We start from the raw sequence: 19,683 nt of genomic DNA, 5'->3' as shown, positions 1-19,683 counted from the left end.
GCCCTTTTAGGAGATTCTACTTTGATTTCAGGCAAATTTGATTGCTCAATCTCTGAAGAAGGAGAAAGTAAAAAAATTAAAAAGAGAAGCATTTCTTTTGCAAAGCACGAGGGGAAAAAGAACTTGTCTTAGGAAACAGACTGTAAATAGGACATTGTAAGAACACAGTTTTGATTTTAATGCTATTACTCCATCCATCATGTATCAAAGGAAGAGTCCACATAAGATGGTGCACCTATGAATAAAGAGATGTCAACATTTCACAAGTGATAATAAGATGGAGTGACTTCTTCTTCCAAAGAGCTCTTCAAATATTGCATCTACAAAGATTACAATATTAAAGGACGAGTGAGACACCCTTAGAAATTTGAGCAAGGACTTTCCTTCTCGTCTTTGTTTGACTTTGACTCTCCGGGCTTCAGAATGAAAGCTCTGCAACTCTGAGCACAGCTACCTTGCATTTGGCACCCTGGAAATTCTCTAGTTCTTCCTGGGCTGATTTTCCCATCCTGGCTACTCTTTGATATAAATAAGAAATGAAGTTGCAAATGTAGTCACTGTCAAAGCTTCAAAAAAAGGTGGGGGGAGGGGATGGAGTGGTGACAAGGCTAATCCAAGAACTGCAGTTACTGTCAAATGTAAGGATAATCTAAGAATTGCGGTTAAGCCAAAGAGCTTTAATGCTTGGCTTTGGAATGGATCATGAAATTGAGGGAGCCTTCTTGTTGAACTCTAACAAATACTAAAATGAGTCTATGCCCTGGGGATAACCACCAACTCCTAGTTTCTGGGAGGCCAGCCTACACTTAACATTTTTTTTCAGTTGAGCTCCAACGTGGGCAATCCACCCAGATAAATGGAGAATTGATTTTAAATGTCAGGTGATGAGAAATGCCAGTGTGGTAAGAAAAGGGAAGAAGAGATGGGGCAAGAAGGAAGCATAATTCACACGTTGGCGAGCCCACGGTGACTCCAATCAGACCCGTAATTCTATCCCCCATACTGAAGAAGATGCTTACAACAGTCATGGGTCACAACACAAGCTCCTTTATTCCCACGGCAAACAGCATCTGAAAATGATGCTCCATGCAATTAAGGTTTGTTGGGAACTTTTTTTTTTTCTTTTCACATATGGCAATATTTATCTTCAAAGTTTTCCTCTTTGGCTCATGGGCTCCTTCGTGAGGCAGCTGGTCTTGTGTGGCCTAATTGTGAGATGATTTGTTGTGTGATTCGGTAGCATTGTTTATTTGTACAGTGGTTCAGTGGAATTTATAAACTGCATAATATTGTTCTAGACTGTTTTCTTTTTATTAAGAAGCCACATTTTCTCCAGCATTCACGACTGGGACTATAATTAGGCAGAGGATTCAAGATATTTTCAACCTAGCTTCCTCTGTTAATTAATGTCATTAAACCAGAAACTCTTGCATTTAAATGAAAAGATGGGAACAGAACATGGAAAGAGAACTCAAGGGATGAATCAAGTTGAAATCAATCTTTGTTTTGCATACAAAGAGCTTGTTAACAAATACTCAGATGTAACTAATACAAGCTGTAAGTTGTATCTAATTAGTCCTAGCTGTTCTCAGGAAAATCGGGACAAATCATGGAGTCTTTTAGAAAAGTTCCCTTTTACTATTCTTGGTCTGTCCCTGAGAAACCCTCAGTAAATGGTCCCAGTGACTTGTCACAAGTTCTTTAATGATGAAATATTTCCAGTGCTGCCAGGCCTATAAAAAGTTCTAAGAGCAATTTGACCTTCCCATTTCGTTTCCTTTATTAAAAAGAAGCTACATGTGGGGTTTTGCTTGTTGTTGTTTTTTTTCCAATAAGAATATTTCTAAATAAATTATGAATGGAATTCTCAAGGGACTTTGGAAGTAAAAAGGGATAATTGCAGGACCTGGGATGGGATGTGAAACCGGACCATGGTAAGATATGTTTAAGCTGAATAGAAAGGCTTCAGATAAAACAGGGAGTCGCAGGGGAGGGCTGGTTAGCTACGGGTCAAGCAGTTTCCAACATGGCATTGCTGTGGTGAATGAGTCACAGACCAGAGTCTGGCCCCTTGCCTTCGAAGTCCTTAATTGGATCTTATCTAGACTCTCCGATGTAGTCAGAATCTTGAGGAGAGATTCACACATTAAGTTCACAGAAGGGTATGAGTGAATCCAAAGGTCAATTTACTAATTTCTTATGGAGGGTGTCTAGGTCGGGGTGCTGAATGCTTGCCCCTCCCATCTAAGACATCCCTTTCCATGTACTGAGTAGACAGGAAGCTGGGTTATTCATCTAAATGCTGCTTGGCTGGCATGGAACTGAAACCCATGGGTGGGGAATGTTTGAGGATCATGTTATCTAAGCCAAGATAAGGTTCAATGAAATTCCCATCATTTCACAGGAACAACACTCTACAGAGATCTCTGTCTCCCAAATTTAGTCACTCAGTCTACTCAATAAGACTTAACATAAATCATTAATTCTTTTACCTCTTTTCCTCTGTGCTGCACATCTTTATTTAAAGTTGTTAAGGTTGTTAACCAATTATTGAATGGCTATTTCTGTGGATGCCATCTTTGAATTTTTAAGACCATTCTTTTTTATACTAAGTTTCTTGGGGAACCCTTGTTTCACTCCAGTGTATCATCTTCAAAATTTAGGATTCAATTGTTCACTGAAGATATATGTTTAATCAGTTGAGTTCAGTTCAGTCGCTCAGTTGTGTCCGACTTTTTGCAACCCCATCAACTGCAGCACAGCAGGCCTCCCTGTCCATCACCAACTCCCAGAGTTTACCCAAATTCATGTCCATTGATTTGGTGATACCATCCAACCATCTTATCCTCTATTGTCCCCTTTTCCTCCTGCCTTCAATCTTTCCTAACATCAGGGTCCCTTCAAATGAGTCAGCTCTTCACATCAGGTGGCCAAAATATTGGAGTTTCAGCTTCAACATCAGTCCTTCCAATGAACACCTAGGACTGATTTCCTTTAGGATGGACTGGTTGGATCTCCTTGCAGTCCAAGGGACCCTCAAGAGTCTTCTCCAACACTATAGTTCAAAAGCATCAATTCTTCCGCACTCAGCTTTCTTTATAGTCCAACTCACATCCATACATGACTACTGGAAAAACCATAGTCTTGACTAATTGGACCTTTGTTGACAAGGTAATGTCTCGGCTTTTTAATATGCTGTCTAGGTTGGTCATAACTTTCCTGATATTTTTAATATCAGGAGTGTATTGAATATAAGGGCTTCTTATATATATAAAGCCACCTTTACCCAGGTGGCTCCGTTGGTAAAGAACCCACCCGCAAAGGAGACATGAGTTGGACCCTTGGGTCTGGAAGATTCCCTGGAGAAGGAAATGACAACCCATTCCAGTATTCTTGCCTAGGAAGTCCCATGGACAGAGGAGGCTGCTGGCAGCCTACAGTCCGTGGGGTTGCAAGAGTCAGACACAAGTTAGGTACTAAATCACCACCAAACCAAGAGTTAGGTTGCTGTTGCTGCTGTTGCTAAGTCGCTTCAGTCGTGTCCGACTCTGTGAGACCCCATAGACGGCAGCCCACCAGGCTCCCCCATCCCTGGGATTCTCCAGGCAAGAACACTGGAGTGGGTTGCCATTTCCTTTTCCAATGATTGAAAGTGAAAAGTGAAAGTGAAGTCGCTTCAGTCGTGTCCACCTCTTAGCGACCCCATAGATGGCAGCCTACCAGGCTCCTCTGCCCAAGGGATTTTCCAGGCAAGAGTACTGGAGTGGGTTGCCATCGTCTTCTCCAGAGAGTTAGGTTGGGTACAATCAAAAGCACAAAAAGAAAGGGAGATGAACTCTGCTGTCAGGAAACCTCAAGTCCAGGTAGGGAGATAAACTGTAGATCCATTCAGAAGAACAATGCTGTGCAAAACATGGCTTGGTGCCAGACACATAGCAGTGTTCAAAGAAGGAAGAAAATAGGATTGTCCAGAGAAAGTTTAATGGAAGAAATAGAATTTAGGAGGAAAACTGTATAAATTCTGGGTTGGGTTAAGGTGGGCTTTCTTGCTTTAAGCACTGATTTTGTTGTGGGGGCCTTTTCCATGTATTGTAGGATGCCCACATCTTGGGCCTCTATCCAACATGCTGGTAATATCACTCGCTCAGTGGTAAAGAACTTGCCTGCCAATGCAGGAGATGCAGTTTTGATCCTGGGTCAGGAAGATCCCCTGGAGGAGGAAATGTCAATCCACTCGAGTATTCTTGACTAAGAAGTTCCAAGGACAGAGGATCCTGGAGGGTTACAGTCCATAGGGTCAAAGAGTCAGACATGACTTAGTGACTAAACAAGTGTGACAACCAAAAGAATCTCCAGATATTGTCATATATCCCCTGAGGCCTGCAAAATGACCACTGTTAGAACCCATGCAGCAAAGGTAGCCTGTCATCCAAGTAAATTATTCAACTGATCTTTAAAGATGGGGAACCACTAGTGCCCAGGAGAGAAGTCGGGGTCAAAATTCAGAATGGAGAGTTAGCCTCACAACTGTGTGACTAAAATATTGGGGACTTAGGAAGAACAATGACAATCAAAGAGAATAGGTCACACTGCAGGGAGATTCTTCACCATCTGAGCTACCAAGAAAGCCCTTTTTTCAAGGGCCCGAGACTGGATATAACATAAGACATAACAGTAGTTAGGAAATGTATTTTTTGAAATTAAATTGTTGTTTTGAAAACTCCTAAAACATTCCTGCCTTTACTCTGAACTGGTGAGTTTTTTGATATATGATTCTCCTTTGAAAACACTCCAAGTAAAGGGAGAGGTTGGCTACCTATGACTAATTATCTCAGAAGACATCTAAATAACTTATAGGAACAAATATGATTACAGGCCTGACACCAGAACCAGACAGTTTTCAAGGCAGAGAGCTCCCTTCTTACGACATACTATTTTGAGTGCTGAAATATATAATTATGACAGAACACATTTCAAAATGACACTCCACATAAATAATGTCACCACAATCCATCATATAATCCCTTTTCAGGGAGTTTTTTGCCAGGGCTGCACATGAGCAGAAGTCTTCAGCAGCATCAATAGCCACTGTATGTGTGTGTGTGTGTGTGTGTGTGTGTGTGTGTGTGTGTGTGTGTGTTAGTAACTCAGTCATATCTGACTCTTTGCGATCCCATGGACTGTAGCCCACCAGGCTCCTCTGTCCATGGGATTCTCCAGGCAAGAATACTGGAGTGGAATGCCATCACCTTCTCCAGGGGATCTTCCTGATCCAGGGATCAAATCTGGGTTTCCTGAATTGCAAGCAGATTCTTTACCATCAAAACGCCTAATGTCACAAGCCAGCTTGGAGGAAGAAATTGATATCTGTGCCCAACTTGTGACTTTGCTGGGGACCATGGAGGGGGACAGGGCTTCCATGGTGGCTCAGACCATAAAGAGTCTGCCTGCCAATGCAGGAGACAAGAGTTTAATCCCTGGATTGGGAAGATCCCCTGGAGAAGGAAATGACACCCTACTCCAGTATTCTTACCTGGAGAATTCCGACAGAGGAACCTGGCAGGCTACAGTCAATGGGGCCACAGAGTCAGACATGACGGAGCAACACTTTCTTTCTTTCTTTCTTGGAAGGGAACCAAGGAAAGACTCACTGGCAAAGAGGCATCTGATACTAGAGTAGGCCTGTTAATATTCTGTGGAGTGTTCAGCAGGCCTGTTGTCTCCTGGATTCATTTTGTAATCATTCTAGCAGGAAGTAAGAAGGCCCAGTGACTCATGCAGAAATACATCCTTCAAAAAAAAAAGAAAGAAAGAAAGAAAACAAAAACAAAACCTAGTTGACCTTTCCAACTTGTTCAGATGTACACCGTTTAAATTTTTGCTTGTTTTTAATTCACCAAAAAGCAGGTATGGTGGGGAAGTACAGCTGGGTCTTGGGCAGAGGGGATCCATCAGCCTAGAAGGTGGTGGGCAGGAGCACACAGGAGCGTGGAGGAGGGCAATCTATCTGAAACCTTTACCAGCCCCCCTGACTTTGTTTCAGATCTTTTTATTCGCTCTTTGCCTGGACTCCAACGTGTCGGGAGCAGCAGTGCAGAAACAACGCTGATTCAGAAAGGCTGGTTGCCAGAAACAGAAAGGATTCTGTGTGGGGAGGGCAAGCTACACATGGCAAGGCCTGTTATCCTTGCACGCAGGAGAAACTGTCAGAATCTTTTGAATCAAAAATATCGGAGTGGAAAGCAGCCTTTAAAAAAAAGTTTTTTTTTTTTAAGTGCTGACTCTCCTCTGATTTCCAGAGTTTTCTGGTTAGGCTTCAGTTGGAAATGCCACTGTGGGTGCGACTGTGTGTGTGCTCAATTGCTCAGTCCTGTCTGACTCTGCAAAGTCATGGACTATAGCCCGCCAGGCTCCTCTGTCCATGGGATTCTCCAGGCAAGAACACTGGAGTGGGTTGCCATTTCCTTCTCCAGGGGATCTTCCCAACCCAAGGACTGAACCCTCATCTCCTACATTGGCAGGCAGATTCTTTATCACTGAGCCACATGGGAAGCCCTGTGGTGGTATTATTCTAACACAATTCCTCTTTCCTTTCCACTCTCTCAGATAAAACCATTTCGAGGCAGTAATCCTTTAAAGCTATGGGCAAATGTTAAGGATAATTTTTATTTTGTCCAAACGCTTTTATTCATCTCTTCCTTTGAATCCTCTCCTTGCCCAGCCATTACTATTTGCTTCCTTTTAAAAAAAAGAAGAAACCACTCACATTATGACATATACTAGAATAGCTGCAAGTCCTATTCTTAGATTGATATATAAGGAATTCACCACTCCCTTCAGGATTAAGGAGCATTAACCTTTGGAACACAGTCTCCATAGGCATGTCAGGGTATTTTTAAGAATGGGAAAACCCAAGATACAGATAAACAACAACAGTTCCACACGGGTTTATTTTTAGATCTGAGATTCTAAAGTGTATATAAAGTTACAGATACCAAAATGGTTCTCAGTCTGGTGGGCATGCCCCTCCCAACACCACAGACCGCAGTCCCCTGGCTCTGTCGCATCTGTTCACATGCACACATATGTGAACACACATGCACACACCTCAGACCCCTTCATAAAATCCGACTGCCACAACCCCTAGTTGTGATCATAATCCAAACCGTGATGAGGAGTAGAAATATTTAACTGTGTCCTGCAGATAAAAGACATTGCTAAGACTTTCCCCATAGTCACTGAATTGTGTCCAACTCTTTTGTGAACCTGTGGACTGCAGCCTGCCAGACTCCTCCGTCCGTGGAATTTCCCAGGCAAGAATACTGGAGTGGGTTGCCATTTCCTTCTCCAGGGGATCTTCCTGACCCAGGGATCAAACCTGCATCTCCTGCACTGGCAGGAGGATTCTTTACCACTGAGCCACAGGGAAGCCCTTCCCCCGTAAAACTGTAATTAAAAATGCCTGGGTTTTGGCAAATTTGTCCAGAGCATTTGAATGTTAGTGATTTCTCCAAAACCACTCACGAACTCTGAGGCTGTCATGCAAAAATGGTGTGGATATTACCCTTCCTGCAGTGACTACTAACCACTAGTCTTTAAAAATGGACAGAGAGTGGCATTGCTGGGTCATATGGTAGTTCTATTCCCAGATGCTTTCACAGAGAACAGACTTACAGAGACAGGTGCGGGGGGAGGGAGAACAAGGAGAGGGTGGAACAAATGGAGAGAGTAACATGGATGCGTATACACTACCATGTGTAAAATGATAACCAGTGGGAATTCGTATGACTCAGGGAACGCAAACCGGAGCTCTGTAACAACCTGGAGGAGTGGGATGGGGTGGCAGGTGGGAGGGAGGTTCAAGAGAGAGGGCACACATGTATACCTACGGCTGACTCATGTTCATGGATGGCAGAGGCCAATACAATATTGTGAAGCACTTATCCTTCACTTAAAAAAAGTTTGGGGGAAAAACATGGACAGGGAGCCCACGGAAAAGAATGGGAAAAACTTCCTTGCGTGATGTGGTATCAAAAATCTGCAGCGGAAAAGAAAGTAATAACATGTGAACATTGACCCTATTTGGACTGATCTAGAGCAGTCTTTTGGGGTTCCCCAAGGGGCGTGCAGACCCATGTGCTTATTCCAAAGCTGTGAATCTATCTAAAATATGGAGTACGCTTTAATGAAGCTTTGGTTTTCCGCTAATCTAGAACACATGGCATCTTTAAAGGACTAATGGGATCCGAGAGTAATGGAACGATTTGCTCTATCCTCTTGGAAAAAGCAGCAGCCGTATGGTTCTGGCACCTGGAGGGAATCAATTTCTCTAGTTGGTTTTAACCAGATTGTCTGAGTTTGTTTATATTCCTGAGGAATATCATTACACTAATGATTTGTTAAATTTGTAAAAACTTCTTAGTCAACTGATACAATATCTGGGATTTATTTCAAAATAATCCAGTGGGATGAAGAAGAAAGTGAATAGAGATGTAGATAAAACACTTAGAGCTGAATAAAGGGTACAGGAGGTTTATTCTACTGTTCTTGCTGCTTTTGTGTGTGTTTGAAATTTTCCATAATAAAAAGCTTTTTAAAGTTCTATGCAGTCATTCATTTATTTTCCGTCTGAACTCTTTGAGTGACTCCTTCAAAAAAAGCACAACTTCCCAGTTTAATTCACACAGTTAAAGCATACAGTTGGCAGCCTAGTTGCAGGGGGGTTAGGGAGGGCATTCTAAAGCAATGCAAACAATAAGACATCCAAGTTCCCAAATCCTGATTTCAGGGAAAATGTCTTCATCTCCCTGAACTCTGTAATTTTACATTTAAAACTGGAAGCAATAGTACCTAGTTTATCAGAACTGTTATGTGGGTCAAAAAAGTTAATATATCCAAAAGGGTCCTGACCCTATAGGTGAACAATACATGTCATTTTTATTTCTCAACAAAACCACTGATGGAATATCAAATGCTGAGTTTATTTCAAATACCAAAGAAACAAAACAAGACTCTTTTAGGCATGTATCTGCCTAAATAAGCAGATGTGTGTGATTCTGTGTGATTTGAACTGTGCTGGACACAGCACAGAATAATATATGGTCATTGCTTTAGAGGATTCTGTAGCTTAGTGGTAGGCAGAGATATAAATTTATACCACCAGTTGGGGAAAAGCCAAAACAGGGGCATATATGTGGAACTCTGGAATCCTGGACAGGACACTGTGAACTCAGTCAGGGGGGTCATGGAGTGGTTAATCAGGCACTCGAATAGGACATCCTATTGACCACTAAGCCCTGCTCCACAGCCTCTCAGGGAATCCATCCAAGCTCCCAGCCAGCCCATTGCCTCTCCTGGCCATATCCTAGGTAACCAACAGACAGCCACGGAAACGGAGCATACACAGTGGAAGGAAACCAGAACAAATAACCTCTGGCATTTCCACTCATTTCAGGACAGTCCATCTGAATTGTTAATAAACAGAGAACAGAATTGTTGGAAGGAACGGAGCAGATTGGAGGGTCCAGCTTGAGGGTCTGGGGTGAGGGTTTGATAGGGGGAGATATACTAGAAACACTTGAGTTCTTGAGAGGCTCTGAGGGGTCAGGGGCAGGGCCCCTGGGGCATGGGGCATCAGAAAGCAGTCTCTTGCAGGCTTTGCTTTTGGTCAGGGGACAAAGAAAACTGAAAAAGAGAAATAGCCAGCATGGTGGTACACAGCAAGAGGCAAAATCCAAATAACTTGCCCCTCCTCTTTTCTATTGGCACTATAAATACCATTTTCAAATGTTACCGTAACTTAATGAGTCTCTTTTAGGAAGCGCTGGGTTGTGAGTCATCTCAAAACTATGTGTGAGGCTGAACACCCTGCTCAGATTCCATGAACCTTTGCAACTGGCTTTTACTGGGTCTGGTTTGGAATCCCATTTCTGTGGCGAGGAAGCATCTGAGCTACATACAGGCGAGGTCAACTTGGCTGCCAAGATCTCACCAACCGCACTTATTCCTGTCTTGCCCTGGGGGGCTTCCAGGAGAAGGGACTTGCATGATGTGGATCCACTTTTAAAAGACAAGGTGGGGCTAATTTTAATAAGTGAAATGTTTTTAGAAGAAGACCCTTTGCAGATGACAGAAAGTAGACAAAAGGGAAATAGACTGAAGGCTCAAAGCAGGGATGGGGATGACTGCACCAAATCTCCTGGATCCCCTGGGGTCGAGGCTGCAGGGCTGGCCAAACTGCATCTGGGCAACCTGTCTAAGGAAATCCCCACAGGTGTCCTTTCAGGGCTCATCCCCTCCATCTCACGGCTCTCCAGAAAGTCAGCAAGTCAAAACCAAGATACACATCAGATAACAATCCTAGCAAAATTATTGCATTACTTTACCAAGTGACGGCCTGATCTTCTGGTTCTGCTGCTGCTGCTGCTAAGTCGCTTCAGTCGTGTCCGACTCTGTGCGACCCCATAGACAGCAGCACACCAGGCTCCCCCGTCCCTGGGATTCTCCAGGCAAGAACACTGGAGTGGGTTGCCATTTCCTTCTCCAACGCATGAAAGGGAAAAGTGAAAGTGAAGTTGCTCAGTCGTGTCCGACTCTTAGCGACCCCATGGACTGCAGCCTATTGGGCTCCTCCATCCGTGGGATTTTCCAGGCAAGAGTACTGGAGCGGGGTGCCATTGCCTTCTCCGTCTTCTGGTTCACCCTCACCAAAATCTATGAAGTAGGCAGTACTTACTAGTTTTAGCTTATTAATATTATTTAATGATTTTGCCTTTTGAGTAAAAATTATTTGTATGATAGTAATGTATGTTTACTACTTGAAGATTACAAGGCAAAATAATAAACCACAGAAATAAGAACTGGGATCCAACCCTTAGACATAAGAACTGTTAGCATTTGAATATATTTCTCTGCTGAATTGCATGGAACTTAAGGGAGTAGATATGTTTTTCATCATAGGGATCTGGAATGCAAAAGTGGAAAGTCAAGAGATACCTGTAATAACAGGCAAGTTTGGCCCTGGAGTACAAAATGAAGCAGGGCAAAGGCTAACAGAGTTTTGCCAAGAGAACACACTGATTATAGCAAATATCCTCTTTCAACAACACAAGAGATGACTCTACACGTGGACATCACCAGATGGTCAACACTGAAAATCAGATTAATTTTATTCTTTGCAGCCAAAGATGGAGAAGCTCTACACAGTCAGCAAAAACAAGACTAGGAGTTGACTGTGGCTCAGATCATGAACTCCTTATTGCAAAATTCAGAGTTGAACTGAAAAAAGTAGGGAAAACCACTAGACTATTCAGGTATGACCTAAATCAAATCCCTTATGATTACACAGTGGAAATAACAAATAGATTCAAGGGATTAGATCTGATACACAGAGATAGACAGAAAAACTACTGGGGTTCCTGACACTACAGGAAGCAGTGATCAAAACCATCCCCAAGAAGAAGAAATGCAAAAAGGCAAAATGGTTGTCTGAGGAGGATTACAAATAATTGAAAAAAGAAGAGAAGTGAAAGACAAATGGAGAAAAGGAAAGATATATCCACCTGAATGCAGAGTTCCAAAGAATAGCAAGGAGAGAAAAGAAAGCTTTCCTCAGTAATCAGTGCAAAGAAATAGAGGAAAACAATAGAATTGGAAAGACTAGAGATCTCTTCAAGAAAATTAGAGGTACCAAGGGAACGTTTCATGCAAAGATGGACATAATAAAGGACAGAAATGGTATGGGCCAAACAGAAGCAGAAGATATTAAGAAGAGGTGTCAACGATACACAGAAGAACTATACGAAAAAGACCTTAATGACCCAGATAACCATGATGGTGTGATCACTCACCTAGAGCCAGACATCTTGGAGTGTGAAGTCAAGTGGGCCTTAGGAATCATCACTATGAACAAAGCTAGTGGAGCTGATGGAAATCCAGTTGAGCTATTTCAAATCCTAAAAGATGATGCTGTGAAAGTGCTGCACTCAACATGCCAGCAAATTTGAAAACCTCAGCAGTAGCCACAGGACTGGAAAAGGTCAGTTTTCATTCCACTCCCAAAGAAAGGCAATGGAAAAGAATGTTCAAACTACCGCACAATTGCACTCATCTCACACACTAACAAAGTAATGCTCAAAATTCTCCAAGCTAGGCTTCAACAATATGTGAACTGAGAACTTCCAGATGTTAAACTGGTTTTAGAAAAGGCAGAGGAACCAGAGATCAAATTGCCAACATCCACTGGATCATAGAAAAAGCAAGAGAGTTCCAGAAAAACATCTACTTCTGCTTCATTGACTACACTAAAACCTTTGACTGTGTGGACCACAACAAATTGTGGAAAATTCTTCAAGAGATGGAAATACCAGCCCACCTTACCTGCCTCCTAAGAAATCTGTATGCAGGTCAAGAAGCAACAGTTAGAACCAGACATGGAATAACAAACTGGTTCCAAATTGGGAAAGGATTACATCAAGGCTGTATGTTGTCACCCTGCTTATTTAACTTCTATGCATAGTACAACATGCAAAATGCCAGACTGGATGAAACACAAGCTAGAATCAAGATTTCCGGGAGAAATATCAATAACCTCAGATATGCAGAGAACACCACACAGAAAAGGAAGAGGAAATGAACAGACTCTTGATGAAAGTGAAAGAAGAGAGTGGAAAAGTGGGCTTAAAACTCAACATTCAAAAAACGAAGATCTTTGCATCCAGTTCCATCACGTCATGGAAAATAGATGGGGAAACAATGGAAACAGTGACAAACTTTGTTTTCTTGGGCTCCAAAATCACTGCAGATGGTGAGTGCAGCCATGAAATTAAAAGATGCTATCTCCTTGGAAGAAAAGCTATGACAAACCTAGACAGCATATTAAAAAGCAGAAACATTATTTTACTGACAAATGTCCATATAGTCAGAGCTATGGTTTTTCCAGTAGTCACACATGGATATACGAGTTGGACCATTAAAGAAAGCTGAGTGCTGAAGAATTGATGCTTTTGAACTGTGGTGTTGGAGAAGACTCTTGAGAGTCCCTTGGACAACAAGGAGATCAAACCAGTCAATCCGAAAAGAAATCAGTCTTGAATATTCATTGGAAGGACTGATGCTGAAGTTCCAATACTCTGGCCACCTGATGCTAAGAACTGTCTCATTGGAAAAGACCCTGATGCAAAAGATTGAAGGCGGGAGGAGAAGGGGACGACAGAGGATGAGATGGTTGGATGGCATCACTGATTCAATGCATGTGAGTTTGAGCACGCTCCAGGAGTTGATGATGAACAGGGAAGCCTGGTGTGCTGCATTCCATGGGGTCGCAAAGCGTCAGACACAACTGAGTGACTGAACTAAGGGAATAGATGGAGACAGCTGACTGCTTTTATGTTAGCTCTTCCACTTGAGACCTGTGTGACTCCTTTTGTTTTTATTGAAGTTTAGTTGTTATACAATATTATATAATTACTGGTATAAAATATAGTGATTCACAATTTTTAAAGGTTATACTCTATTTATAGTTATAAAATATTGACTATATTCCCCTTGTTGTAAAATACATCCTTGTAGCTTATTTTGTACATAAAAATTTGTACCTATTGATCCCTACCCCTATATTGTCCCACCCCCTTGCATCTCCCCACTGGTAAACAGTAGCCTGTTTTCTGTATCTGTAAGTCTGCCTTATTGGTTATATTCACTAGTTTTTGTATTCTTTACGATCCCACACACAAGTGATATTGAACAGTGTTTGTCTTTCTCTGTCTGACTTAGTTCACTTGGAATAATTCTTTCTAAGTTCATCCATGTTGCTGCAAATGGCAAAATTTTGTTCATTTTTATGGCTCAGTAGTATTCCATTGTCCCTGGAGAAGGGCATGGCAATCCACTCTAGTACTCTTGCCTGGTGAACCCCATGGACAGAGGAGCCTGGCGGGCTATACAGTCCATAGGGTCACAAAGAGTCGGACACAACTGAAGCCACTCAGCACAAGTATTCCACTGTATATACATACCACACCTTCTTTATCCATTTATCTGTGGATGGACACTAAGGTTGCTTCCATATATTGGCAATTACAAATAACACTGCTGTGAACATTGGGATGCGTGTATCTTGAATTAGCGTTTTCGTTTTTTTTCAAATATATACCCAGGTTTGGAATTGCTGGGTCATATAGCAACCTATGTGACTTTGGCCAGTCTATTCAACCTCACATCAACCAACTCTCTTTATCTGAAAAATGGGGACTATAATAAAACTGATCTCCAAGACCCTTCTACAAACTAATCTCCAGGAAGGATGTGTCACAGCCAAAAGAAAGATAACAGAGAGGAGCTCAGCAGTAAAGACCAGAGGAGCAGAAGGAGCGGGGAAATTCTACCTGCCATTTAAGCTAAGGAAACTCCTATGCTTGATTATAAAATTTAGCTCTGAGTTCAGTGGCAGCCAAAATAAAAATAAATAATTGATGCACTGTATTTTCTCACAATCTCATTAAAGAAAGTTTCATGTTACATCAAGAAAGACATATTCTAGTAACAGCTGACTCCAAGAGGAACTATTGTATGGTCTTTCCTATATGGGACCATAAAGAACATATTAGGGGCTGGATTTTAAATATTTACCCAAAACATAGATATTCCTCAGGTAACTGTCTCTCATCTTCTCTGGAGGCTCTCCATGTACATAATCATTTGCTTTTAAAACTCGATAATATTTGAAAATACAAACATAAATCACCCCACACATAACAGATTGCTCTTGATTTGGTAGCTTCTATTTGCTTTATCTTAAGTCTGTGTGGTTTAATGTGGCATTTCATTTTACAGCTATGGATAATTCCTACTTATACTCTTTTTTGATACAGATGTGAAAGAACAAAATTCAGTCGAGTAGTCAAAAATCTTAATTGGCCTTAGTCAGTGATTCATAAATCAGGCATCAGCCAGTTGGGCAACAGATAGAAGTTGCAAAGAGTAGTACAATTTGAGAGGGTTTTATAACCAAAGTGAGCAGGAACAAGGAAGTTATTCTGGGAAAAAGCAGATTGGCTATTGCAAGGTTTCTTTCCTCATATTGAGTAAAGGGAAATCTTGGTGCCTTGTCTGGTAAGTGCTAAGCAAGCAAACAATGATAACTTACACTTCCCTTTACTGGGAGAGCTGAGTATAGAAGCTTAGTTAACTTTTGGTTTGCTGCAGGAAAGATTCCATTTTGAGCCCAACATAGAAAATACATGAATTCATTCCCCTTGAGAAGAAAATATGAATTAAAAATTAGTGCCAATATATGCTAATCGGGCTTTTCTGGTGGCTCAGGGGTAAAGAATCCACCTATAATGTAGGAGATATGGGTTCGATCCCAGGAAGATCCCCTGGAGAAGGACATGACAACCCACTCCAGTATTCTTGCCTGGAGAATTGCTGTGGACAGAGGAGTCTGGCAGGCTACAGTCCATGAGGTTGCAAAGAGTCAGACGTGACTGAGTGACTAAGCACACAGCACACATTTTCTATTAATTAATACATTCCTATAATTAAAGACAAAGGATAAAAATAAGTCAGTGATCAGAACCAGTCCCCTAGAGCTGTGAATATCTCCAAACGCATCCATGGAACAGGCTTCCTTTTTGAATGGCTAGTTTATTTTGCAAAAGATCACAGAAACCTCAAGATAACATTTTCTTCATGTGAAAGAAAGAGTTAAGTAAGTGTTGACAAGATTCATATTTGGGAAATGACATCACAACTTTACCAAGGGTGACATTGGTTTGCTTCATCATTTGTGTACATTCCAGTTTTTCTGATGCTGATCAGTGGTCCTGGAGCGGGGAGCAGGGAGATTCTTTTTATACCACCTGCAGCGTACTTCTGTGGGCGTGAGGGCCACTTTCAGGATGACTGATGAAATTGAAAGTGACAAAGTTTTAAATGACTCTACTCTTCTGAAACAGTCACCGAGCTTTGTGTGTCTCAGATGGGAAATGTCCAGGTATCACCTACCACGTTAGCATCCCACACACCTAACCTTGGGGATATTTAGGCAGGAGAAATGGTGAAATAGAAGAAAAGTCCAGAATACAAATTGAGGAAGAAATTTCTGCTCTGAGGCTCCATGGCTGACTCCAATTGGTTCCCTTTATTGGTAAAGTTTTTCTTTGTGGGTTTTCTTTCTGGTCTACTGAGGGCTTGACCAATAGCCCGTGGAATGTGTCAGCTCTAATTGCCTGTGTGGATTGGCACAAGTCATGCCTCAAAATTGGAATGTTGTCACATATAACATAGTCCTCCAAAGGGATAAATGTGGCCTGGAAAATGTTTTATCCAAACATTCCTTAAAAGCAATTGTGTTCTGCTATGGCTAGGGGGTGGATGACTTTCAGAGAACCAGCTGAGCCAATTCCCAGGATGCTGAAGTGGTTCAACACGTGTCAGGACATCGCTACCTCCCCTGGCCCCTAAAATCAGATTTTGTCTTCCTGCCAAGGACACAGACAATGGCCGACTGCACTCTGGAGGTTACCTAGCACTGGTACCAGGGCAGGTTTCCAAGAGAAATGGGTAACTGGAGAGCTGTGAAGACAGATGAGGGATCTACAGACCTGGGCTCACTTTGCGAGTGGATCTCCGAACCGATGAGCTCTTTGCACAAGTGTTGCCTGCTGTGGTAACAGCTATCAAGCCAGCCTCACTACAACAGGTTTGAGGAAAGCAAGGACAGTCTTCAGAGGCGAGGTTTGCTATGAAGAAAGATGCCATGAGTTAAGGACATACACAATTACAGAGACAAAGAAAGGACGCTGAAATTTTGAGCACCTCTATGTGCCAGGTCCTGTGAGTTGGCATTTTTATCATTTTTATCACGGGACTCTAAAGATCAATCAAGCACTCACATCCTCCTGAAGGGTCTGTTTTCTTTAGAAATAAATTGCGGCAACCTGATTCCTGCGAGCCAGCTGAGTAGTAAATGTTGGGCCACACAGACAAATCAGTTCTTTGCTTATTCACTCCATTTTCCTCTGCCCCTGACAGGCAGGTGCTAGGGGCGGAAAACTGAAGCTTGAACCAATACTATAACATAGTTGGGAAAACATTCATTGCATGTGCCACAAGTCCAGATAATATTCCTCTTGCCTCAGATAACAATCCAGTCCAGACACAATCCTCCTTGAAGCCACATAGGCAGGGACTTCCCTGATGGAAAAATGGATAAGAATCTGCCTGCCAGTGCAGCAGACACAGGTTCAACCCCTAGTCAGGGAAGATTCCACATGTCACTGAAGTAAGCCCTTGTGCCACATCTACTGAGCCTGTGTGCTGCAACTGCTGAACCCCCCATGCTTAGAGCCTGTGCTCTGCAAGAAGAGAAGCCCATGCTGCACAATAAAGAGTAGCCCCCATTCCACACAGCTAGAGAAAGCCCGCACAAAGCAGTGAAGATCCAGCACAGCCAAAAATAAAATAAAGGCACGTAGGCAGACACCAAACCACGGACACCAAACCCCTGTTGGGAAACTAAACAAAAAAACTAGTTACATTCGGTACTTATGATGAATCAATTAGTAGACTGATTTGAATTTTGGAACAATGAATAAGTTTTGAATTGCTCTTTTTATCATGAGAGATTGAGTTGATTGTAGACCAACAGCAAAACAGAATTCGGCATCATCTGGGGACACGCAATCAAGGCCTGCCATCAGAAAAGGACTCTCTACCAGAGAAACTCTCAAGAAAGTTCCCATAGAAAAACTCAGGCCCACAGGAAATGTCTAGTTGAGATGATGGATCACAGACCACCCCATTTGCCAAGCTTCCATTTCAAGCTCCGGCAGCCACCATCATGTGAAGAAACAATTCTCCTTTTTGTCCTGGGATACATCTTTTTTTGGGAAATGACAAACTGGTCTTCTAAACATTTCATGTTTGATATTTGACATTTTCCCATGAGACCCAACCTCACCACGCAATGGACTGGAGATAAAGATGCTTCTTTTTTTAGAGACAGGCAATACTGCTTTTGGAGAGCGAGACACAACCGCAAGCATGACTTAGCAGAGAATAGAGCTGTGACAATCAGATCCCTGGACACGTGAGTGGGAGTCTATGAGCACACAACATTATCAATACTCATCTTCTGACTGACAGCTTTTCAAATATTTACAGTATGTGGAACCTCTCTCATTGAAATGGTCCCATTTTTATGAACATTTTCTCATAAGTTTATACCCATTTGTTAGACAATACAGTAAACCAGTGAACCATGCAGGAGTTAGGGGTGTCAATACTCCCCAAACCGAAAACCCACATATAATATAAACAGTTGATATATATTAATAAAATAAATAACCAACAAGGACCTACTGTGTAGCACAGGGAACTATATTTAGTATTTTGTAATAGCATATAAAGGAAAAGAATCTGAAAAAGAATATATATATTTGTATACATGTGTATGTATATGTCAGAGAAGGCAATGGCACCCCACTCCAGTAATTTTGCCTGGAAAATCCCATGGACGGAGGAGCCTGGTAGGGTGCAGTCCATGGGGTCGCTAAGAGTCAGACACAATTCAGCAACTTCACTTTCACTTTTCACTTTCATGCATTGGAGAAGGAAATGGCAACCCACTCCAGTGTTCTTGCCTGGAGAATCCCAGGGACGGGGGAGCCTGGTGGGCTGCCGTCTATGGGATCGCACAGAGTCGGACACGACTGAAGCGACTTAGCAGCAGCAGCAGCAGCATGTATATGTATATCTGAATCACTTTGCTATACACTTGAAACGAACACAACATTTTAAATCAACTATACCTCAATAAAACAAACAAACAAGACTTTACATTCAACCCTCCCACACCCAAGAATTCAGCCAACTGCAGACTGAATAACACAATGGTATTTAATAGTGAAAAAAATCCATGTATAAATCCTGTTGTTCAACGCTCAACTGTGATTAAATGCTAGCATGGGACCACATAAGATTTCCTTGAAAGATTTTCTTTTTTTTACTGTACAATTCCCTCTCTATCTCAAAAATAACCTGATTTAGTAGGCTGGGATGTTCATAGGAATCTCTGGTTTTTAAATTCCTCCATGTGACTCTGTTTGTACCCTGGTGTAGGACCATTGAGCATAGACAGAGCACCCATCCTAAGGAATCGTGAACTTTTTTCCACTCCCCTACTTTTCAAAATGTCTTATGAAGGAAACGGGGTAACAGAGTTTGGTCTAATTGGCCCAAATTGTTCTCTATTTTTGGCACAAATATCTAGCCATTAGCAGATATGTGTATGTGTGTGTGTGTGTGTGTGTGTGTGTGTGTGTGCTCAGTCCCTTCAATCATGTCCTACCTACTCTTTGTGACCCCATGGACTGTAGCCCACCAGGCTCTTCTGTCCGTGAGATTTCCAAGGCAAGAATACTGGAGTGGGTTGCCATTTACTACGCCTGGGGATCTTCCTGACTCAGGGATCAAGCCCTTATCTCTTAAGTCTCCGGCATTGGCAGGCAGGTTCTTTACTGCTAGTGCTACATGGGACCTACAATAAACCAGTTTTATATGGTCTGATCTAATAATTTTACTAGACTTGTTTTCTGTTGTTTGTTACTCAGAACCTTAATACATTTCTAATGCATTTCACAACGTATTATTATCACCCACTAGTATCATTTCCATGCATCT

The sequence above is a fragment of the Bos indicus genome, chromosome 16 (genome assembly GCF_029378745.1).
Source record: "Bos indicus isolate NIAB-ARS_2022 breed Sahiwal x Tharparkar chromosome 16, NIAB-ARS_B.indTharparkar_mat_pri_1.0, whole genome shotgun sequence".
In the NCBI taxonomy this organism is placed as follows: Eukaryota; Metazoa; Chordata; class Mammalia; order Artiodactyla; family Bovidae; genus Bos; species Bos indicus.
The sequence above is the reverse complement of the archived record's forward strand: the minus strand, read 5'-3'. Positions refer to the sequence as shown.